The sequence below is a fragment of the Capra hircus genome, chromosome 6 (genome assembly GCF_001704415.2).
Source record: "Capra hircus breed San Clemente chromosome 6, ASM170441v1, whole genome shotgun sequence".
NCBI classification, from domain to species: domain Eukaryota; kingdom Metazoa; phylum Chordata; class Mammalia; order Artiodactyla; family Bovidae; genus Capra; species Capra hircus.
In genome coordinates, this window is record NC_030813.1 from 72,025,028 (window position 1) to 72,050,037 (window position 25,010).

Sequence of the window (25,010 nt, forward strand, 5' to 3'; positions counted from 1 at the left end):
TCTACTTTTGTGTGGCATCTTGCAACTTGTTTGACTTTCAGGAGTCCCCATGCCATTCTTATGGTCGGGGCTCTGCAGGGGGAAACTCCCTAGGGAGTCCAGGTCGCTCCCCTAGTCTCTCGCTCATCCCGGTACCGGGGGCCGGATTTGCACCCCGTGGAGGGTGATAACTGATGGTCCCGAGTTCCTATCCCACGTAAGCCTCCCTGTGAGCCCATCACAGTAACCTCAGACCCCACAGGTCAGCCGGGCCATCCCCGGCAGTGGTGGAGAGGACACTGACCAATCCCATGCCCTTGCCTGTGATCAGCTCCGATTTCTGGGCACCACCACCCCCAGGGGAAGGGAGCCGTGCCGCGGCTTCTTTCCTGGAGGGCTCGAAAGGAAACCGGGCTCTCCAGTCCCCGTGGCAGGGCCCGGCGGTTCAGGGGCGAAGCCGGGCGGGGCCGCGGCGGGCGCGGGTCCGAGCGCCCGAGGCGCGGGCGGAGCATGTGACCACGCCGCGCGGGGCCGGGCTCGCAGTGCCGCGCGGCGGCGGCGGCGGGGAGAGCAATGGAGGCCGTGGCCGCCTGAGAGGCGGGTGCGCTGCCGGTGCTGCTGCGGAGGCTGCTGGTGCCGCGGGAGCGCCGCGGACATTGCACTGGCGCCCGCCGCCCGCGCGGGATCGCCACCGCCATCTAGCCACTTTCCCAGCCCCGGCTCCCGGCCGGGACGTCAGGTGAGCGCTCTCCCGGCCCGCGGCCGGAGCCAGACAATGGGTGCAGCGGGCGGGCTTCTCCCTTTCCCTGGCGACCCCCGGCCCAGGCCCCCGCGGCGGCCCGGGATTCCCGACCTTGCCCATGCCCTGGGTTAGTGGGCTCGGCTGGGCGGGTCGTGGACTCCGGGGCGGTGTCCCCGCGCGTGCGGCGCGGACCCTCCCCGAGGCACCAGGCGCGTGGTGTGCGCGGCTCTGGATCCCACGCGAGGAACCTGCGGACGGGCTGCGCCCCCGGTAACTTGCCGAAAGCGTGGGACCTTTAAATTCCTTCTGTCCTTCCCGCGCCGCGGCATCCGGTCCTGGGGTCTCCGGCTCGGGTCCCGGCTGTGGCGGGGGTCAAAGCGAGACCTCGCCGTTTGGGATCTCGGGCGCTGACCGGGGCTCAGCCCTGCCTCCCACCGCCACCACCCCCCGCAACTGCATTGCTTTGTTTAACCTCTGCCGAGCCATTTCGCACAAACTCTTGTTGCTCCAATTCTGATGAGCCACCAGTTTGATGGCTGAGGCAAGACAAAGGTTTCCCCTGTTTACAAGGGCTGCAGCCGGGACACTGCACGCTGCCAGTGATGTAAAAATGTGTTTTCCTTATCTTCTCCCCCGGGTTCTTGCGATGGTTTTCCTGGTTCTATAACCGTTCTTTCTTGCAGAGCTCTGTAGTGGCGAGATTGGACCTCCTAACCCTACCGAGACGGTGGGTGGGGAATGGCTTTTATTCCTGCTTATCAGTAAACAGAAGGGCAGAGGGTTACATTTGAGGTATTCTCAGAATAGAGGCATCGTAATTCTACATTTTAAGAGACAATACAAAAAAAAATGTTTAAAAGACACATGGATTCAGTGGATGGGCGGGGTGGCAGGGGGCAGAAAACCTAATAACTGTGAACATGTGTTGTGAAATTTTAATATGGTTTTAAGAAGAATGGCCCGGAAACTGATCTGGTGTAGGTGAGGGAGTGCGTGTGTGAGGAGGGGTGGTGTTGATGGAGAGGGAGTGGTTAGAATACAAAGAATAAGGCAATTTCAGTAAAAGGTTCTTAGTCAATATCCTGTAGCAAATTTTCAGTTCATCAAGTTGTCATTAAATCATCATTCTTCTGTAAAAATCACCTGTAGTAGTTGTTGAATTATATATAAAATGGCTAACAATTATTTGGTATTGTAATGTGACTCAGGAATCTGAAAACAACAGTCAATTTTGAGTAATTTTAAAAAATCAACAAAGGAAAGATGCTTCCACCACTCCCTCCTTTATTCTCTGAGAAAACTGAATCCTGGTTGAATATATTCAACAAACAATTAACCTGTAAGAAAACAAAATGTCAAAAGCAGGTTTTTTTTAAGAAACATTTTTGAAAAATGCATCTTACATAAGTGATATGGATGGTTTCATTACTTCAACTCAAATATGTGAAGGGAAGAAAATCAAGGCTACTAGATTGCCCTTTTCCAATATTAAAACGTAGTTTCTTCCAAACCCCTATATTTACAGTCACCTCTGAAATGGAGAAACTTTCACTCTAAAGACTTAGCAGTCACTTAGCACTGAATTTGGAGTTGGGAAGATAATACTGACTTGACATACTTAGGCAGTTGGCTTGAGAAACAAAAGCTTCCACTGAGGGAGGGGATGTAAGTATACTTAACGGCAGGTTCACCATCGTTGTACAGCAGAAAACAACATGACTTGTAAAGCAATTATCCTCCAATTAAAAATAAAATTTTAAAAAGTAAAAAAGAAAGCTTTCACATAGTTCTTTGCAAGCTATAAAGCACCGTAATAAATGTAAGTTATTATTATTGCTAGATGAGGAAGTTGTATTTTACAATTTTCCCTTACACAGTTTCAGGAAAATTAATTGAAATTAATATGAAATCCTCCAGGGTAGGGGACTTCCCTGGTGGTCCAGTGGTTAAGACTTGGTGCTTCCACAGCAGGGGCACAAGTTCAGTCCCTTGCTGGGGAACTCGAGATTCTGAAAGCAGTGCGCCATGGCCCAAAAAAGAAAAAATTCTCCATGGTAAGGGATGGTCTGGTACATACTAGGTGTTCAATAAATAGTTGAAGAAAGAATGAATTAATGAAAAATAAAATGCAAATGGATAAAATATGCATACAGATTGAGTTGGTTTACTTCTTTTAGTTTAATGAACATTTACTGAAGGCCTGTTGTGTGCCAAGAACTGTATGGACTGTTTGCACATACAGTTTATAAAAGCCTGGTGACTTTCCTGTTTTGATTATGTGTGATGTATGTTTCTATGAAGACCGGGGCCCCTTGGGTCATGTTAATGATCATCTCATATAACTGAATAGCACAGTAGAACATTTCACTTGTTATACCTACAAATACTTTCTCACAATGGCCTGTGGGGAGGCAGGACAGATACTATCATTCCTGTTTTGTAGGTGAGGAAATCCAGACACAGCGAGATTAAATGACTTGCCAGCTCCTCACCACGGAAGCAATAGTGCCAGGGACAGAAGGGGACCTCATGCCTGGTGCTTTCATCTCTGAATCACATTGTCTTCTCCCCAATATGCTGCACCTCCACAAAATCTCCCTTGAATTAGACCTCATGAAAAAGTCTACCTTTTGAATAACTTTTACATAAGGAAAAGTTATATCTTAACCACCTGCTAAGCGGAATGGTTGATTGGGAAAGTTCTGGAGACAGGTGACTAAATTTGAACTCTGGGTTTACCACTTGTTAGCTCTGCATCTTTGGCAAGTGACTTAATATGTCTAAATCTCAGTTTTCTCATCTGTAAAATAGTGTAACTACCTACTTGCCTTATAGGATTTGAGGCAGGATCAAATTAAATAATGTGCTTAGCATAAAGCTTAGCATAATGCTTAGCACAGTGTCTAGTAGAAACTAAGCATTCAGTGTCAGCTGATTATTTTTATTCTCATTATTGTAATGAAGCAGTGGCTTTTAAACTTTTTTTTTCGCACAATAAAATGTTTTACTTTGCCATCTGATATACAGATACATTACAGATGTGTTTAGGTAAAAAAGTTAGGTTTAGGTAAAAAATGCTTAGGCTTCCTATGTGTGCAATGCATTTGTATATCTTTCATTCTGTTTTATTTAGAAATGCTGGTTGAAATACACTAAATGATTTCACATCCCATTAATGCACCAGGACCTGCAGTTTGAAAAGCACTAGTGTTAAGGATAATCAGGTTAATGAGTGCATTAAAGACAAGTCTTTTTTTGAACCTTTATATTTTTCCTTCTAATTATTTACAACATCTTCTGAAATTTGAATGTTAAATTACACTGAAAACAGATTCTTAAACATTTCTTAGTAATTATAACCGTATATTGAGTATTTATTACTGTCTAGATACTGTGCTAAGCAGACTATTTTTGTACGTTATCTAATTTAGTGCTTGTAACAGCCTTGTAAGAAGGTCTTCTGTTTCCATTTGATAATTGAAATTAAGACTCAAAGAGGTTTTATGAACTTGCCCAAGGTCATAAAGTTAGTGAGAGATGAAGCAAGAGTTCAGGGTTCTTTTTGACCCCAAAGCTCTCTGCTCTTCCAGCCCCAACCCTCTGTTCTCAGGTTCTCCCAGTGATTTCTGAAGATGTAGTATTCCTTCTCTTAGATAAATTTGAATGGCAATATTGAGAACTTACCTGTTGTGGTACATCTTTTGCAGTTTCCTTTGAAATGACTCATTTGAAGAAAATTTTCAAGTTAGTAAGTAAGAAAGCATACTGCATAGACCAGTATTTCATTTTGACTTTGGCTGGTCTTTGATGTAAACATTTTGAAATAGCTTCTCAGGTTTTTATGATAGAGTCAATTAATTGGTCAGTTTTATTGAGCACCCAAAGGTTTAATATATCTTTGGAAGAGACATGAAATAGCCGTGTAACTATAAAAAGACTTCATTACAAATGAATGTCGGCTTTTGTTAAGGCACAAAATGAAGACTTAAGAGCTACAAAGAGTACTTTATAGTATATTGATTTGTTTCAAACTCACCAGGCAGTTGAAGTACTTATTTTGTAAAGTGCTTGTAAGAAACCACCACTAACTGTACTATTAATTTTTTTGTTTTTGTATTTCAGTTCCTTGCAAATGTTTCTTAAAATTTTAGTACTATTTTAATTTTTTTGGTGGTCCTGGAACTTTTCTCCTCTTTTAAAAATATTGTGAGAAAGAATTAAGGAAATATATTTTATAAATAGTACTTAGAAACATGTGACAATGGAAAGGCAGATATCATTGTTTCTTTCCCCTTTATGTCTGACAGATTCCGGCTCTTTTGTTGTCTGATTGGATGCATAGGGTTGTAACTTATAAATAAGATAATTACAGGGGCTTAAAGATATATAAATACACGCTTGCTTTTGCAAAATGGCTTCCACATGCATGGAGCTTTAAACTTTCACTGGTATGTTTAACTAGTTTACTTGTTGAATTAAGGTTGGTGTTTTCAAAACTGACAGGTTTTTAAAATCAGTTTGTATAGATCATGATGATATTTTGGACAAAGAACAGCAGTTTCGTGGTTTTGTGAAACCGCATATTTTCCTCAACCATCATTTTCTATTAAGATTAAAGTGAGTATATTGTTTCAGTTATTGTTGGACATCAGATTTTATCCATAGACGAACCCTCAAAAATTCCTTTTGCTTCTAATGAAATTGTGTATAATTGTCATAAGTGTATATTTTATGCTTATTTTATTAATTTATTCCTTTTGTGTAACTCTTGATTCTTAGTGGATTGGCATAGTTTTTATTCTAGTTATTGAATGGTCACTGATTTTTTTATGTTCAGGCAGGCAAATTGGGTTCTCATTACATTTTGTACTACTTTTATTCTTGATGTGAACATTCTTAGAGATAAAAAGAGGAACATCAATTTAGATGTGAACTTGCGCTAGTGCCTTCGAGGCAGATACATATGCAAATTTGTATCTACATATATGTATGATTTCCAGTTACATGAGAAGTGCATGGTTACAAACTCTTAATCCATAAATTATAAAATAATCTTAAGTAACTTTGTGGAAATGAAAAAACTGAGTAAAAACCTTTGAGATGTTGAATGCTGTGTGTGTGTGTGTGTGTGTGTGTGTGTGTGTGTGTGCGCGCGCGCGCGCGCGCGCGCATGCGTGCGTGTGTGCGTGTGTGCGTGCGTGTGTGTGTGTGTGTGTCTGCTCCATTGGGTCCGACTCTTCGAGACCTCACGGGATGTAGTCCACCAGGCTCCTCTTTCCATGGGATTTTCCAGGGAAGAATACTGTAGTGGGTTGCCATTTCCTTCTCCAGGGGATCGTCCTGATTCAGGGATTGAACCTGCATCTCCTGTGTCTCCTGCATTGACAGGTGGATTCTTTACCACTGAACCATCTGGGAAGCGCGTTGAATGCTTTGGTCACATGTTATCAGAAATATTTAAGAAAGCAAATAGAACATCCATATATAAAGCTTTTATGTTGAGTTTGCATGTGGAAAGGTGATTCTGTATAAACTGTCAAAAATGAAGTGCAGAAATAATTTCAATCCGATTTTAAAATCTTCATCAGCTCTTCCAGATGTTTGTAGAGTTTTTGAAACAGTATACTTTGAAGTTTGTGTGGAAATTTTAATAAAGTTGCTTCCGAAGCTGGTACTATTTTAAAAGTGTGTCTTTGAGGAAAAGATACAGAACCCACATTCCCGAAACACTTTGGGGAATATTTAAATTGGAAGTAAGCACTCAGCTCACTAGGGACAGGTTGTTAGAATTTAGAGTAGATACCAGCTGCTAAGAAGTATTCTCAGTAACAAGAAAGGAGGGAACACTTGCAAAAACAAAAAGGCTTTTTACTAGGGAGGGTAGGAATACCCCACCCAGAGATCCACTGGCCTCGCCCCACTCCCTTGGAGAGGGGTTGGCTGGCACTAACGGGGGAGAAGGGGAGCATGTGGGATCGCGGCGGGCAACAGAGATACTCAGTTATTGTTTAAATCTGAGATAAGCTGGATTCAATAAATAATCTGTGAAAATTCTTATATGTAATTGTTAACCCACAGCTTCCCCCCCCCCCGGGGAGAAATAAAAAGGAAAGCCCATGGCCCCAAGACCACTGTTGTTGGAAGAGGAAGCATGAGGACCCCGTTGTCAAAGCCAGTTGTGGTCTCTGGCCAGGGCCACAGCTGATACTCTTAGGGAAGCTTGTGATGAATTCAGCTGAGCTGATCAGACACTGCTGATGAATTCCAGCTGCCCTCAATGACTGCATTTTGTCTTTTCTTCATTTTGAAAAGTTCTTAATAAATGTAGAGTGACTTTTTCTCTACCACAGTATCATTGTGACAGATGCTGTGGGCTCGCTTGGCACTCATTAAGATGCAGCTGCCCGGGCATGTTTGTGATGGGTTAACTGTTTTCTAGAGTTAATGAGGTCAGGGTCACAGGTTCAATTCCTGGGAAGGCCAGTTAGCTTTGCTTTGTTCTCTGATCTCATATTGTGCTCTTAACCCGGACTAGCCATCTGGCGAAGGCAGATCGTTGATCACAAAGGGACTAATAAGCAGGACGGTGTGGGAGGAGCAGCACGGATCTTCCTCAGTGGATTTTGAGTAATTAAGAGAATCAACTACAAAAGCATGCATACTTTTGTGTTTCCTAGCATTGTCTTAATATGTGTAAGATAACGAGGTGGTCACATCATTTTCTTTGTCACTTCTGTTGAACTCCCATTTTTAACAGTTGTTTTTTCTAGTTCTGGGGCTTTGGAAATCTCATTTCAGTCGGCAGGTTTATGTTGTCTTGAATGTTCTTAGCTTCCTTGTACGTTTGTAGGCCAGTGACTCAGTGAGAAAAGGGTAAGGCTAACAGTGGAACAGACCACCTACTCAGTCGTTTGCAGATCTGACCCCATTTGAGTTAAAAATAAAAGTTAAAAAAGCAAAACACCCTTTTGAATGGGAATGAATAGACTGAGAATATCCAGGAAAATACTTTATAGTTTTTCTAAGCATACTTTATCTATAAATCTCTTATGCCCTTTATTAAAATTACATCTAGTGTCAAGTGAAATATCTGAGATCATCTAGACGAGTGCTGTCTCGTACAGTCCCTGGTCCCATGGGCATTTGAAATGTGGCCTCTCCAAATTGGGAGGAGCCCTAAGTATAAAATACACACCAGATTTCAAACACTTGGTATGAAAAAAAGGGCAATATGTCATTGATATTTTAAAAATAGTTTAACATGTTGAAATAATGTTTTAACTATATCAGATTAACTTAAGCATTATTAAAGTTAATTTTACCTTTTTTTTTTTTTTTACTGTTTTGAAAATGTGTTTACTAGAAAATTTTGTGTTTTGTGTTGACTATAAAAGCTACAGATGTGGCTTGCATTATATTTCTGTTGGGTGGTGGTGTTCTAGACCAGCCCTTCATTTTACAAATGAGAAGCCCAAGTTCAGAGGTTAAGTAACTGAGCTGAGTTCTTTCCATTGCCTGTAACCTCTCCCTGCTAATAGGTTAGGTGTTCAGGAAGATGGGAACTCTTTGAACCATTAGAAGACCATTTAGTGCCTGACAGTTATCAAATGTTGCAAGGTCTATGCCTGAGTCATTGCATATTTAGGTATTATGCCAGGTGTGTGTGTGTGTAGGAGGGGGGCTTTGTTTTGTTTATAATGCTGATATTTAGGCTTTATTTTACCTTCCCATATAGGTCAGAGGCCATATAGCTTTATTTAGTTCTGAGAAAAACACATTAAATTAGACATTAACAGTTGTAACTCTGGGATAAATAAGATATGGTGATCAGTCAAATGGGTACTTTATTGTGAAGATTTAGATAGTTTGAATGACCCTTGAGGACAAAGCAGCAAGCTTTTAGGGCTGTATTCCTTTTGTGTTCCGAAGGACGAACTTACAGGCTGTTAGTTTCCCTCTCTTAATTATGGATGTGCCTGATAACTCCAATCGAAAAAGAAATAGCCAGGATTGGGTGGTGTTAAGGTTGTGGCCTCCTGTTGGGGCTTTCTGTCAGTTTTATGACATAATAGTCTTTAATTGGCAAAGATAGAAAGGAAGAAAACTGGGGGAAAATTGGAAGACTGAGATTGCTATATACACACTATTATATATAAAATATATCACTAATAAGGACCTACTTAACACAGGGAACTCTCCTCAATACTCTGTAATGGCCTATCGGGGAAAAGAATCTTAAAAAAGAGTGGGTATCTGTGTTTGTATAACAGATTCACTTTGCTGTACACCTGAAACTCATGCAGCATTGTAAACCAATATACCCCAATTAAAAAAAAAAAAAAACAACAAAACCTCAGGACCCAATTTGTTACTTCTAGTTGAGATTTGTATTTTCCTAATCAACATAGGCAGCTCAGATTACCATCTTAAAGAAGTTTACATTATGTAGCTTCAGATCTATTCTCCCCCACCCCGCCCCAGCCCGCCCAGAGGTGTAAGTCACTATCAGTTTGTTATCAGTGACAACTTGTGAACAACAACTTTGTCAGGCCACCTCTGACACTTCGATTACTCTGATCATCCATACTAGGTAGTAATGTGCGTGAGCTTACCCTTCTTATAGGGGCATTCTGGAGTTTGAGAGAAGATACACAATTACTTCCAGAAGGGTGGTTTATAAAAGTAATTCCAGATTATCATTTTTCTGTGCTTTTTGTCTGTTACAAACAACCCAGGTAGAGGATAAGTACTAGAATCAAAACAGGATAGCGATCTTTGAATGGTTACCTTGGAGTAGACCAAAAATAAATAACAATGTCCTGCAGTATGAAGTTTAATGAAAAGCCCCATAACCACCAATGTTCTGTGCAGCCTGAGTCACTGTACAAACTCAGTTGATCTCACGTCAGCAGATGTGTGTTGAGTGTTGTGCCCCGTGGGCTGGGCACTGTGGACTAGGCACCGTGGACATAACAGGAAAAGAACAAAGGTTGAGCGAATACAGGTCACGTGAATGAGAACTTTTGTTGTAGTTTCTAGCTTGAGAAAAGAATGTAGCATTTTAACATTGCTGCAGAATGAATGAACACATGATGATGTTCTACAAGTCACTAGTTGATTTCACGTGTCGTGTTTGATGTCATGTCCCGTTTCTAGCAGTAACTGATTTTTTTCTAAAATTTGGGTCATTGGGACAGTCGTTTAGTATGCCAGAAGGCTTGTGGTCATGTTGACAGTCATACTGAACATGGAAGGGTAGTACATGTCCCCTGTGTTCTTTTTTCTTTCCCTGACCCAGCTGTTCATACCAGGTCCTGTGGAGATGCTAGTGAATATAAATGTAAAGAATTTAGTCTAGCAGAGAAGAAAGACAAGAATGTAAAATGTGGTGTGAGAGAACGTCCCAGTGTTATGGGGACTCAGATGAAGGGGTGACTATTCACAGAATGAAGAAAGACAAGGAGGTAGCTTACAGAGGAGGTGATATTGGAGCTGGGTCTTGAAGGAGGGGTAGAATTTTGACAGATGGAGAGGGAGTGGAAGGTTATTCCAGAGGTAGGGAACAGAATGAACAAAGATACAGCAAGCATGAAGCCATGACATGGAGGTGGCAGGAGCATTCAGGCACGGAAGGGAATGGCAGGAGGCCAGACCAGACATGTGGATCAGGCAACATTTGGAGAGATTTGAAAGGCCAGAGAGTACTGACACTTTTTAAGCATCGGGGAGCTATCAAAAGCAGGGAGTGGCATAATTGCATCTACTTTGGAAGAATGACTGGGAGTTAAGCTTGGTTCTAAAGCCAACTTTCCCTCTAGCCTAGTGACCACAGGCGAGTCACTTTACTCCTCTGAGCCTCAAATAATCTCGTGTAATACTTTGGCTACCTGATGCAAAGAGCCGACTCTGGAAAAGACCCTGACGCTGGGAAACATTAAAGGCAGGAGGAGAAGGGAGCAACAGAGAATGAGATGGTTGGATGGCATCACCACCTCAATGGACATGAGTTTGAACAAACTCTGGGAGATGGTGAAGGACAGGGAAGCCTGGCGTGCATGGGGTCTCAAAGAGTCAGATACAACTTAGCAGCTGAACAACAACAAATAAAAGCGTAGAGCAAGAGTTCTCCAGTCAAACAGTAAACAAAGACAATGCTTCCAAGGGTTTGGTCTGTGCCAGGTCCTGTTGTTGGTGCTGGAATATGAGAGCAAACCTACAGGCAGGGCCCCTGAACTGCAGAGACATTCTGGTGGGAGAGAGGGACAAGAAGCAGTATGCAAATATGTATATAACAGTGTCAGGTTGCGATAAGTGCTAAAAGAAAGTCATGCTGAGTGAGTGGAGTGAGAAGTTTCTCGACAGAGAAACCTAGAGAACTTTGAATGAAGTGGAAGAAGCCTTGGAACAACATGGCATTTCTTCCAGAGCTCAAATCATCAGTATAATTAAGTGAAAAGTTAGCTCTTTAACATTGATTAAAGTCAGTTTCCAAATAGATGTTGTTCTTACAGTTTCATTTAGGTCCACCAGTATGGCTCTTGATCGGAAGACTCTTTAGCATTGCATCTTTGAAAAAGCTTGACTAAGCACAGCATAATCTCATTTTAGGAAACCGTTTTCTTCATATTCTGGAAAAAAGCCCGTTGTGTGGGTGGGTAATCCCAAATGTTATCCCTCAGCCCTTTATCCATCTCCAAGCTTGTGGCAAGGGAAGATGCTTGGCATTTAAGCCACTCGATTTAGGATGGCTGTTCAATATATCGAATGACTCTTCTATTTTAATATAAATTAAAATTAAGTGAGAGCCCTGGGAAAGCTCTGTTTTAATTAGAGTTGGAATGCATCTTAGGAGACCATTTCTGCCAGTTATAATCATAACAGTGGCGTTATGATTTTTTTTTTAAAGAAGGCTTACTTAATAAGCTGGGTCTTTCCTGAGGTCTTCAGGTTTATTTTATAGATGATTTTTGTTGAATCACGTGAAAGGCAGAAGAATGCAAACGTTCTTCTTGGACCCTAAACCTTTTTCTTGGAGATGTGAAACAGCTGAGCAATAATCTGCAGACGAGGGTGCTTACGACTGGCTTGTTCTTGAACATGAACCATGAGGTTGGGAAATCTGGATTTACCATTTATGGAGGACCATTCACATAGAGGTTTTTTTTTTTTTAAATTTTACTCGAGTATAGTTGCTTTACAATATTGTGTTAATTTCTACTGTACAGCAAAGTGAATCAGCTATGCAAATATATACATATCCCCTCTTCTTTTGGATTTCCCTCCCATTTAGGATACCACAGAGTATTCATAGAGTTCCCTATGCTATAATGTAGGTATTCATTAGTTATCTATATTATACATGTCATCAATAGTGTATATATGTCAATCACAGTCTCTCAGTTCATCCCATCCCCCTCCCTTTCCCCTGTGGTCACATAGAGTTTTGAACTGATTTCCCACAAATTGTGTCTACAGAGTTGGGAAGCTGGAGTGATAAACTGTGCCTTCAGAGATGGTGTAAGATGTGATCCCGGGCCTTCTGCTGGCATGGAATCCAGGGTGTTGCTTGTCTCCTTGCCTCATGGTTCACAGCCAGTGAGACTGGCCCCACCTGAATTATTTAACTCATCTTATCCTTAAGATAATTGTAAAGAGTTGTTCTAGAACTAAACGACTTACAAATTTGGGGCTTGCACATTTTTGTCTTTTCCTCATTTTCTTTTACTGAAGATAGAAATACCTCCTGGTCTTTGGTTCTGCCTGCTGATTGTTTATAATCCCTGCTCTGGATTACCTCATTCTGCCAGTCCCTTACAATATGATTTATCTTTTTAAAATTAAATTCTCATTATACTTCCCTATGAATCTTTCTTCCTTAGAATGGCTAGTTGTTTGGTATAGCTGAAGAAAGAGGAAGGAAGGAAAGGAGGGAAAGAAGAAAGGAAATTCTATGTGGACACTGTACTAAAAAGTCATGTATATATTTGATTTGCTCATTATATTACATTAATTTTCAATATTCCATTTTTTCCCTCAAATGTTAAAAATATTTTTATTTGGTAAAATATTTACAACACAATTTACCGTTTTTAGATGTACAGTTTATTAGCATTAAGTACATTCAGAATGTTGGCAACCATTACCATTATCCCCATCCAGAACTTTTTCACATTCCAAACAGAAACTGTCTCTGTTAAACAATAACTCCGCATCCCCCCTGTCTCCTGGGAACCTCTATTTTACTTTCTGTCTCTGAACTCTCTGTGAATTCCGGGTACCTCACAGAAGTGGAATCATACAATGTTTGTCCTTTCATGGCTGACTGACTTCACTTAGAATAATATTTTCAAGGTTCATTATGTTGTAGTATATATCAGATCTTCATTCCTTTTTATGGCTAAAGAAGATTCCACTATGTGTGTGTGTGTGTGTGTGTGTATAAAATGTATGCAAAATTTATTCATCTGTTGATGGACGTTTGGGTTGTTTCCACCTTTTGGTTACTGTGAATAATGCTTTTATGAACATGTTACATAAGTATCTGGTTGAGTCCCTGCTCTCTTTTCTTTTGGATATGTAGGTAGGAGTGGAATTGCTGGATTGTATGGTAATTCATTGTTTAAGTTTTTGAGGACCTGCCAAATTGTTTTTCATGGGGACTATAACATTTTATTTTTTATTTTTTGGAATATTGTTGATTGACATTGTTGCATTCCTGGTGGCTCAGATGGTAAACAATCTGCCTGCAGTACAGGAGACCTGGATTTGATCCCTGGATTGGGAAGGTCCACTGGAGAAGGAAATGGCAACCCACTCCAGTATTCTTGCCTGGGAAATCCCATGGAGAGAGGAGCCTGGAGGGCTACAGTCCATGGGGTCACAAAGAGTCGGACGTGACTGAAGCGACTAACACTTCCTTACTTACTAACTATACCATTTTATTTTATTTTTAGTTAATTTTTATTGGCGTGTAGTTGGTCTATAGTGTTGTATTTGTTTCTGCTGTATAGCAAAGTGAATTAGTTATACATATACATATATCCGCTCTTTAGATTCTGTTCCCATATAGGTCATTACAGAGTACTGATTAGAGTTCCCAGTGCTATACAGTAGGTTCTTATTGGTTATCTATTTTATATATAGTAGTGGGAGAAGGCAATGGCACCCCACTCCAGTACTCTTGCTTGGAAAATCCCATGGACGGAGGAACCTGGTAGGCTGCAGTCCATGGGGTCCCTAGGAGTCAGACACGACTGAGCGACTTCACTTTCACTTTCATGCATTGGAGAAGGAAATGGCAACCCACTCCAGTATTCTTGCCTGGAGAATCCCAGAGATGGAGGAGCCTGGTGGGCTACCGTCTCTGGGGTCGCACAGAGTCGGACATGACTGAAGCAACTTAGCAGCAGTAGCAGCAGCAGTGTGTGTATGTCAGCCTGAATTGCTCAGTTTATCCTCCCCCCATTTCTTCTTGGTAATAACCCTGTTTGTTTTCTCCATCTGTGACTCTATCCCTGTTTTGTAAATATATTCATTTGTACTCATTTTTTTAGATTCCACATATAAACGATACTGTATGATATAAACGATACTGCATGATATTTATCTTTCTCTAACTATACCATTTTAATGTTAGAACTATAACATATACAAGTTCCCACCAGCAATGTATGAGGGTTTCAATTTCTCCACGGCTTCGCTGGTGATTGCTTGTTGTAACAATTAATATGCTGTTGTATATGTATGCCACATTTTGTTTATTCATTTGTCAATGAAAACTTGGGTTCGTTCCATGTTTTAGCTATTGTAAATAATCCTGCTGTAAGCATGGGTATATAAATACCTCTTTGAGAACTTACTTTGAATTCTTTCAGGTATATACTCAGAAATGAACTGCTGGATCACATGGTAATTCTATTTTTAAATTTTTTGAGAAATAATTTTATTGTTTTCCACTGTGGCTATGCCATTTTACATCCCTACCTATAGTGAACAAGGGTTCTAATTTCTCTACATCCTCACCAATACCTGTTGTCTTTTATTTTTTTATAATAGCCATTCTGACAGGTATAAAGTGATACCTCATTGTGGATTTGATTTGCATTTCCCTAATGATTAGTTATGTTGAACACTTTCAGTTCAGTTCAGTCGCTCAGTCGTGTCCGACTCTTTGCGACCCCATGAATTGCAGCACGCCAGGCCTCCCTGTCCATCTCCACCTCCCGGAGTTAACTCAAACTCACGTCCATCGAGTCGGTGATGCCATCCAGGCGTCTCATCCTCTGTCGTCCCCTCTTCCTTCTGAAGACTTTATCAAGTGCTTATGGCCATTCCTGTTATCTTCTTTGGAAAAATATTTTTTTCAAGTCTTTTGCCCACTCTTGATGCTTGCTCCTTGGAAGAAAAGCTATGATCAACCTAGACAGCATATTAAAAAGCAGAGACATTACTTTGCCAACAAAGGTTCGTCTAGTCAAAGCTGTAGTTTTTCCAGTAGTCGTGTATGGATGTGAGAGTTGGACTAAAAGAAAGCTGAGCCCTGAAGAATTGATAATTTTGAACTGTGGTGCTGGAGAAGACTCTTAAGTGTCCTTTGGACAGCAAGGAGATCCAGCCAGTCCATCCTAAAGGAAATCAGTCCTGAATATTCATTGGAAGGACTGATACTAAAGCTGAAACTCCAATACTTGGCCATCATTGGAAGGACTGACTCATTTGAAAAGACCCCAATGCTGGGAAAGATTGAAGATGGGAGGAGAAGGGGATGACAGAGGATGAGATGGTTGGATATCACCGACTCAATGGACATGAGTTTGAGTAAACTCCGGGAGTTGGTGATGGACAGGGAGGCCTGGCCTGCTGTAGTCCGTGGGGTCGCAAAGAGTCGGACACGACTGAGTGACTGAACTGAACTGAACTTGCCCACTTTTTGAATCAGATTGTTTGCTTTTTCGTTGTTGAGTTTTGGGAGTTCTCTGTATATTCTGACTATCAGTCCCTTATCAGATACATGATTTGCAAATATTTTCTTCCATTCCATGGTTGCCTGTTACTGAGCAGATAGTGTCTTTTGATGCACAAAATTTAAAACATTTTCGTGCAGTCTAATTTGTCTATTTTTTCTCTTCTTACCTATGTCATTGGTGTCACATCCAAGAAATCCCTGCCAAATCCAATGTTGTGAAGCTCTTCTCTTATGTTTTCTTCTAAGAGTTTTATTGTTTTATGTCTTAACATTTTGTCCCATGATTAACTTTGAGTTAATTTTTGTGTATGGTGTTAGGAAAGGGTCCAACTTCATTTTTCTACATATGGGTATCAAGTTTTCCCAACAGTCTTCTGTTCTTTTCGCATTGAATGTTCTTAGTGCTCTTGTCAAAAATCACTTGCCCCTATATACAAGAGTTTATTTCTGGGCTCTCTATTGTATTCCATTGGTCTGTCTGTCTGTTTTTATGTCAATACTACACTTTTTGGACTACTCTAACTTTGTAGTAAATTTTGAAATCAAGAATTGTGAATCTCCCAGTTTTGTTCTTCTTTTTCAAGATCTTTTTAGCTATTTGGAGCTCCTAGACACATGAATTTTGGTATGAATTTTCTATGTCTGCCAAAAAATGCTGTTGGAATTTTGATAGAAGTTGCATTGAATCTGTAGATGACTTTGAGTAGTATTGACATCTTAACAATATCAAGTCTTCTTATCCATGAACATGGGATGTGTTTCCATTTATTTGTATCTTTACTTTCTTTCAGAAGTGTTTTATAGTTTTCATGGTACAAGTCTACACCTCCTTAGTTAATTTTATCATATTCTTTTTGATGCTATTATAAGTGGAGTTGTTTTTGTATTCATATTGTTCACTATATGTGTATAGAAATACAACTGATTTTTGTGTTCTGACTTTGTATCCTATGACTTTGCTGAATTCACTTATTAGTTCTGGTAGCTTTTAGGGTGGGATTTTAAAGGGTCTTCTACATCTAAGGTCATATCATTTGCAAAAAGAGATAATTAAAAGAATATTTTTATTTATTTATTTGGCTATAGCAGGTCTTAGTTGCAGCACACAGGATCTTGTAGTTGCAGTGTGTGAACTCTTACTTGTGGCTTGTGAGATCTAGTTTCCTAACCAGGGATTGAACCTGGGCCCCATTCATTGGGAGCTTGGAGTCTTAACCACTGGCCTACCAGAGAAGTCCCCCGAAGAGATAGTTTTACATCTTTTTTTCCAATTTGGATGCCTTTTTTTTTTTCTTGCCTCATACTCTGGCTAGAAGTTCTAGTAGAATGAGAGGTGAATAGAAGTGAATCCAGTTGAATAGAAATGCTAAGAGCAGACATCCTTGCCTTGTTGCTAATATTAGGGGGAAAATTTTCAGTCTTCACCTTTGAGTGTGATGTTTGATGTGAGTTTTTAATATAAAACTTTTATTATGTTTAGATGGTTTTCTTCTCTTCTACTTTTATTTTTTTTTTTGTTTTGTTTTTTTTTTTAATCATGAAAGGGTGTTGGATTTAGTCAAGTATTTTTTTTCTCCTTCAACTGAGATGATCTCATAGTGTTTTCCTTTCTTCTTCTATTTTTGATATGGCATGTTACATTGATTAAGCCTCATATGTTGAATCATCCTTGAATTCTAGAAATAGATCCCACTTGGTCATAGTGTACAGTCCTTTTAATATGCTACTGAATTCTGTCTGCTGGTATTTTGTTGAGGATTTTTGCATCAATGTTCCTAAGAGTTACTGGTCTATAGTTTTCTTTTCTTGTAGAGTCTTTTTCTGGCTTTGGTATGGGTTATATTGACCTCACAGAATGAATTAGAGAAGTGATCCCTCCCTTTAAATTTTTTGGAAAAGTTTGAGAAGGATTGGCATTGGTTCTTCTCTATATATTTGATACCTGCTACCCTCTTCTCCCTTTGCCTTCAGTCTTTCCCAGCATTAGGGTCTTTTCCAATGAGGTGGCTGTTCAGGTAGCCAAAGTATTGGAGCTTCAGCATCAGTGAAGCTATCAGATACAGGACATTTTATTTGTTGGGAAATTCTTGATTACTGATTCAGAAAAAACTTTTTGGCTTACCCAATAGAAATCAAACAAAAAGTATAGTTACAAACCACTGTTACAATAATACTAGATTTTATAATTGCCTATGTGGTGACCTTTATTGAGATATTTATTTCTCCATATGGCTTTAAGTTACTGTCTAGTGTCCTTTGATTTCACCTTGTAGGACTCTTTTAAGCATTTCTTGCAGGTTGGGTCTAGTGGTCATGAACTCCCTCAACTTTTATTTATTTAGGAATGTCTTAATTTCTCCCTCACTTCTGAAGGACAGTTTTGGTGGATATTGGATTCCTGGTTGAAGTGTTTTTATTTTAGCGTATTGAATATACCAGTCCACTGCTTCTGGCCTCCAAAAGTTTCCCATGAGAAGTCTGCTGGAAATTTTATTGAGGATCCCATGTATGTGATCCCTTGCTTCTCTCTTGATACTTCAGTGTTTCTCTGTTTGTCTTTTGAAAGTTTGATTATAATACGTCTCTGAGCTCGTCTTCTTGTTGTTCAGTCACTGGGTTGGGTCCAACTCTTTGCAACCCTGTGGACTGCAGTATGTCAGGCTTCCCTGTCCCTCACTATCTCCAGGAGTTTGTCCAAGTTGATATTCTCCAGCCTTCTTATCCTCCGCTACCCTCTTCTCCCTTTGCCTTCAGTCTTTCCTAGCATTAGGGTCTTTTCCAATGAGTTGGCTGTTCAGGTAGCCAAAGTATTGGGGCTTCAGCATCAGTTCTTCCAATAAGTATTCAGGGTTGTTTTCCTTTAGGATTGACTGGTTTGATCTCCTTGCAGTCCAAGGGACTCTCAAGAGTCTTGTCTAGCACCACAATTTGAAAGCATCAATTCTTGAGCACTCAGCTTTCTTTTCAACTCTCATGTCCATACGTGACTACTGGAAAGGCTATAGCTTTGAGTATCAAAACAATGTTTTTGCTTTTTAATACATTGTCTAGGTTTATCAGAGTTCAACTTACTTCAAATTCATTGAACCTTTTAGATTTTTATATTGATGTCTTTTATCATATTCATATTCTTCATCAGATTTGGGTAGTTTCAGCCTTTGTTTCTTCAAATGTTCTTTCTGTCCCTTTGTTTTATCACTCTAGGATTTCCATGATGCATATTTATTGATATTTCCATTTTGTTGATGCATCATTTTCTTGACTTTCTCTACATCTTCCTTTAGTTCCTTGAGCATCTTTAAGTTGGTTTTAAAGTCTTTGTCTGGTATATCTGCCATTAGGTCTTTTTCAGGGACAGTTACTATGCTAGTGATTTATTTTTTCCTCTGGATGGACGTAAGCCATATTTTTTGCTGAGTGTTGGACATTTGAATCCAACTCTGGAAATCAGATTCTCCCCCTTCTCCAGGATTTTCTATTTTCTGTTGTTTTGTTGTTGTTTTGATAATGTTGAGGCTGTCCCTGTGCTGAAAATTAGCCTGAAGTGTAAACTCAGTATCTTCTGAGGTCTTTTCTGAACCTTTCCCAGAGTATATATGGCCACTTTCTTATTTTGCCTGTATATGCAGTTGCTTTTGAATGTTGTAGTAGTCTTCAATATCTGGCTCCCCAGAGGAGAAAATGTGAAAAATGGCAGGGGAGTGAGGGAAAGGGCACTGGCCTTATAAACTCCCATAATTTCACTTTAGCCTCAGGGAGAGGGCCTTACAACAATGGGAAGAGATACAACACTGACTTCCGGCTCCTTTGCACTTCTGTGATCAGGAGCAGCTGTCAGCCGTTATAGCACAACTCGTGTTATAGCACAACTCGTGAGTATTTGGAGGACAGAGTCTTTTTTGCTCACCGTGGCTCTCAGGTTGTGTACAAGCTGCTCCAGAAACCATACACAGCTATCTGCCATGTGGCTGGGGGGAATGATAACTGCCATAGTGCTCAGAGCTGAAATTGACTTAAATTAACCATAATTTACAGTTTAGGTCTTCCCCTGGAAATTGCAAGCCTTCAACAGACTCTAGAATTCCAGATATTTATGTCTCACAGATTCTGGCAGTGCAGTTGTTTTCTAGATGGGGAGACCAATTCTCTGCCATCTTCCCCAGAACCCCTCTTACTTTTGCCCATTAAGTTTTATTTATTTATATAGGCCATGCCATGTGGCTTGCAAGGTCTTAATTCCTCAACCAGAGATCAAACCTGTGCCCTTTACAGGGGAAGTGCTGAATCTTAACTGCTGGACTGGCAGGGAAGTCCCTCATTTGCCCATTTTTGAATTGAGACGTTTGCTTTAATTTATTGTTGAGTTTAGGAATTCTTTATATATTCTGGATATCAATCACTTATCAGATACAACATTTTGTAACTATTTTCTCTTATTCTAAGGGTTGTTTTTTCACTTTCTTGATGGTGTTTGCATGTTTTCTTAATTGTAAAAGTTAATACGTGGATGTGAAAGAGGATTAAAAAGCAAACAGCAGACACAAACTCAGCTATTCAAGTCGATGGTAATATTGATGCTGTTTGATGAAGGCTTCCAGGAGAAAACAAGATGAAGTCTCTGCCTTATAGTGTGTGTTCAGGTTCCCTGAGAGTTTGGGAACCAGTTTTCTGTTCTTCTGGAAAGTCAGTGACCAAAGTCATGAGTGAATACTGAGGAATGTAGGCTTCTTACAGCCAGGGCATTTGACACAGAGTGGAGTTGGCTATTGGTCATTCATATATTTTTCCTCCATGTTTCTTCCCAAACCTTTGCTGGTAACCCCATGTTCCGGTTTTCTTACATATTTTCATCCACTTTGATTCAGCAGTAATATTCTGACCATGGTGTTCACCTGCTTTTCCCTGTAATGTCTCCTTCTGTGCTGTTAGGTTGGTAGAGAAGTAACTGCAGTTTTGAACTGTGATTTTTAAATCATTATAACTAGGCTCAAACACATCTTTATTAATCAAAATAGGAACCCTTACACTCAACACATTTTTGCCAATGAGAAATAAGTTTGTTAATTTGTGTAGCATAAAAATTCTTGCTTTAGGACTCAACAGATTCTTGGAAAGCATTGTCTGCCTCCTGCTAATTGTGCAAGTGTTTTCCCTGCAAAAAGTTGTCGAGATGCTTGAAGAAGTGGTAGTCGGTTGGCAAGAGGTCAGGTGAATATGGTGGATGAGGTGGAACTTTGTAGCTCAATTCGTTCAACTTTTGAAGTATTGGTTGTGCAATGTGAAGTTGGGCATTGTTGCGGAGAATTGGGCCCTTTCTGTTGACCATGCCAGCTGCAGGTGCTGCGGTTGGCAGTGCATCTCATCGATTTGCTGAGCATACTTCTCATATGTAATGGTTTCCCTGAGATTCAGAAAGCTGTGGTGGATCAGACCACAGCAGTGACTGTGACCTTTTTTTGGTGCAAGCTTGGCTTTGGGAAGTGCTGTGGAGCTGCTTCTTTGTGCAACCCCTGAGCAAAGTCATTAGCAAAAAAAGAGAGTGAGAGGTGTGCGTTAAAATGATGTATAACATAATCACATTTATTTAGAATGTATTCCAATATCAAATGGCAAATTTCAGCAATGCAGAAACCATAGTTATTTTTGTACCAAATCTAGTAACTGTATATTTGTCTAGTGTCTCATGTTGGTGAGAGAAAATCTCCTCCCAGTTCAGTGAGTTAACCAGAAATAATCCTGGTTATTTCTTTTGGAGATTGGTTTATCCATTACCTTTCCACTTACAAGATTTTTTAAATTATAAATCTGTTTGCAACTGCTGTCTTCAACTTTCTCAAGCAATCAGCCTTTTTGACTGGAACTGTCATTGTTTGTTTACCACCTGAAGCTTACAGTGGTAACGTTTATGGTTTTCATTGTTAAAATGAAGAAAATTGCCTTTATCACTCTCCCCAAACTCATTCTTAGGACAAGGAGAAGAAAACACAATTGTGTCCTTATTGATTATCTCAGTCTGGCAAAGACTTTGGGGTGTTATGTGAGGCTGAGTAGGTAACAAAAAACTTGCAATACATATTTTCAGGACGTTGTCCTTACAGTGTGATAGATGGAGAAACAGCATGAGGAGACGGCATAAGTTTTCAGTATGTGATCCTGTCTTTAAGTCTCGTAAGTAAAATCAAAATAAAACAAATAGTTTGGTTATTAAGTTTAGAATTAGTGATGTTTCCTTATATGTCTCTGTGGTGAGGCACAGATGCTAACCATTAATAGTTCCATCTTTAATTGATAAGAGGGGTGCACAGAAGAAGCCACTTTTATTCATGAAATCAACTCCAGGTATAGAATTAGCATTGACATATAGGTTAATATCAAAGCAGGAATAGATATATCTGTATATCAAATAATTGTGTCATCTTTCCACTCCCAAGGTGCTGCCTGAGTTCTCAAGAATTTCATATCCCCAGTACTGCACAGATAATTTCACCAGTATGGAATTGGGGGGTGCCACTTTTGTCTTTTTGTAAGATTACAAGAGTTGTTCTTAGATGCATTTGAACCCTTATTTTTTTAAAAAGTTTTATGAAACATCATAAAGCTGCTTTGCTAGAATAATTTGAGGGTTATTGAAATTTTTATATGTATAAATGTGTTTGTACCTTTATATGTATGACTTTGTTTTTATGCAGTCTTATTTATAAATAGTTTCTCCAAGTAGAGTATTTGTTTTTGATTGGTTAGAGAGCCAGTATCATTAAAAAGGTAATAAGGAAACAACTATTTCCTTAGAGGATATTCGGGAGTTTTACTGCGTCGAGTAATGTTTCGATGTAAAAGAAATGAGCCATTTCAGTCCCTAGCCTCAGGTTATAGAATCTTGAAGTATTTTTTGGCCTCCTTCCTTAGGTTGCAGTAATGTATTAGTATCTGTCCCAGAGCTAAGAATAATTTAACAAAAATTCCAAACCACCCACCAACTTGCAACAAGAGAAGAAGTAAATAAGGACTTGCTCATTCTGAGTAGATTGAAACTTTCGGACGCTGGCCTTAGTGGATCTTATTTTGTGTACGTCTACATATCTTTGTGCTATTTAAAGGGCAGAGACACCTGGGACTCAGGATTGAGCATTGAGCTCATCCTCTTGTAGGGTTCTGAGCACTTGTTGCTCCGAACCTCGTGGATGAAACCTCTTCTCTGACCATAATCTTCTCACCTTTCAGTCCCATTATTTCCCCTGAGTGGTAATCTTTCTTTATTGCCGTCATTCTGAGATTTTCCTCTTTTTAACCCTGTTGCAATTGTCCTGTGCATTGGTCTCCTAGTTTTACCCCCTTTCGTGCCCAGCCTGGCCTCCGTGGACAAGCATGTCATTATGCACTGGTACTCCCCTCCTGGGACCTGAAAAGACCCCTAGCACCAGCTGTTGCACTCCTGGAGTACTTCTGTCTGCCTCCAGCCCTCTTCTCTGTTCTGTAACACATTCATATTGTCAGCCTTGACTGACCATCATTGTTTGTCAGAGACATTACTTTGCCAACAAAGATTCATCCAAGTCAAAGCTTTGGTTTTTCCAGTAGTCATGTGTGGATGTGAGAGTTGGACTCTAGAGAAAGCTGAGTGCTGAAGAATTGATGCTTTTGAACTGTGGTGTTGGAGAAGACCTTTGAGAGTCCTTTGGACTGCAAGGAGATCCTACCAATCCATCCGAAAGGATATCAGTCCTAAAGATTCATTGGAAGGACTGATGCTGAAGTTGAAAGTCCAATAATTTGGCCATCTGATGTGAAGAACTGACTCATTTGAAAAGCCCCTGATGCTGGGAAAGATTGAAGGTGGGGGGAGAAGGGGATGACAGAGGATTGAGATGGTTGGATGGCATCACCGACTCGATGGACATGAGTTTGAGTAAACTCTGGGAGTTCATGATGGACAGGGAGGCCTGGTGTGTTGTCAGGTTTCAAAGAATTGGACATGACTGAGCAACTGAACTGAACTGGACTGAACTGAAAAGGTTTCCAATAAAATAATAATTAAAAACTTCAGTCACTTATTTTATTGCCCTTGACTACTTTACGTATTTTTAAAGCAGTTATTGCAAACCTTTTCTGTACATATCAAAGTGAAAGTGAAAGTCCTTCAGTCATTTCCCACTCTGCAACCCCATGGATCGTAGCCCGCTAGACTCCTCTGTCCATGAAATTTTCCAAGCCAGAATACTGGAGTGGGTTGCCATTCCCTTCTCTAGGGGATCTTCCCAACCCAGGAAATGAACCCAGGTCTCTAGCATTGCCGGTGGATTCTTTACCATCTTAGCCACCAGGGAAGCCCAATGCCTTCCATTTTGGATGACTTAACCTCATGCTTTTCTCAGGAAATTCAGCATGAACTTAATTTTCCTCTCTTTTTCTAAACATTTCAAAACCTGTAACTATCTCACTAAGTTTTCCTGTAGATCTGCTATTTTAAAAAAATATTTATTTGGCGTGTTGGGTCTTTCTTAGTTGCATAATTCAGGGTCTCTGTTGAGGGGCACAGATTCTCTGGTTGTGGCGTGTGGGCTCCAGAGAGTGCAGTCTCCAGTAGCTGAGGCACACAGGCTCTCTAGTTGTCTGGATCCCAGGGGCTCAGTAGTTATGGTTCACAGGCTTAGTTGCCCTATGGCATGTGGGATCTTCCCAGACCAGGGATCAAACCCAAGTCCCCTGCATTGCAAGGTGAATTCTTAACCACTAGATCATCAGGGAAGTGCCTAGATCTCAGTTATTTTAACAGACTTTTTGGTGTGTTTTTGTTTGTTTTTTAACAAACATGTTTTGAATGGCTGCTCTGTTGGCATTTGGTGAAAACTATGACCAACCTAGATAGCATATTCAAAAGCAGAGACATTACTTTGCCAACTAAGGTCCGTCTAGTCAAGGCTATGGTTTTCCAGTAGTCATGTATGGATGTGAGAGTTGGACTATGAAGAAGGCTGAGCGCCGAAGAATTGATGCTTTTGAACTGTGGTGTTGGAGAAGACTCTTGAGAGTCCCTTGGACTGCCAGGAGATCCAACCAGTCCATTCTGAAGGAGATTAGCCCTGGGATTTCTTTGGAAGGAATGATGCTAAAGCTGAATGAAACTCCAGTACTTTGGCCACCTCATGCGAAGAGTTGACTCATTGGAAAAGACTCTGATGCTGGGAGGGATTGAGGGCAGGAGGAGAAGGGGACGACAGAGGATGAGATGGCTGGATGGCATCACCGACTCTATGGATGTGAGTCTGAGTGAACTCTGGGAGTTGGTGATGGACAGGGAGGCCTGGCGTGCTGCGATTCATGGGG

At 40.5% G+C, this 25,010-nt stretch overlaps 1 protein-coding gene across 1 annotated transcript in view; it reads left to right on the top strand.

Annotated features, from left to right (window-relative positions):
• The window catches only part of KIAA1211 (KIAA1211 ortholog), a 293,290-nt gene continuing 268,807 nt past the window's right edge, over positions 528 to 25,010 (top strand). The window contains exon 1 of the mRNA XM_018049481.1: positions 528 to 718. The gene's annotated coding sequence lies outside the window, so the exon portion shown is untranslated. The remainder of the gene's footprint in view (positions 719 to 25,010) is intronic.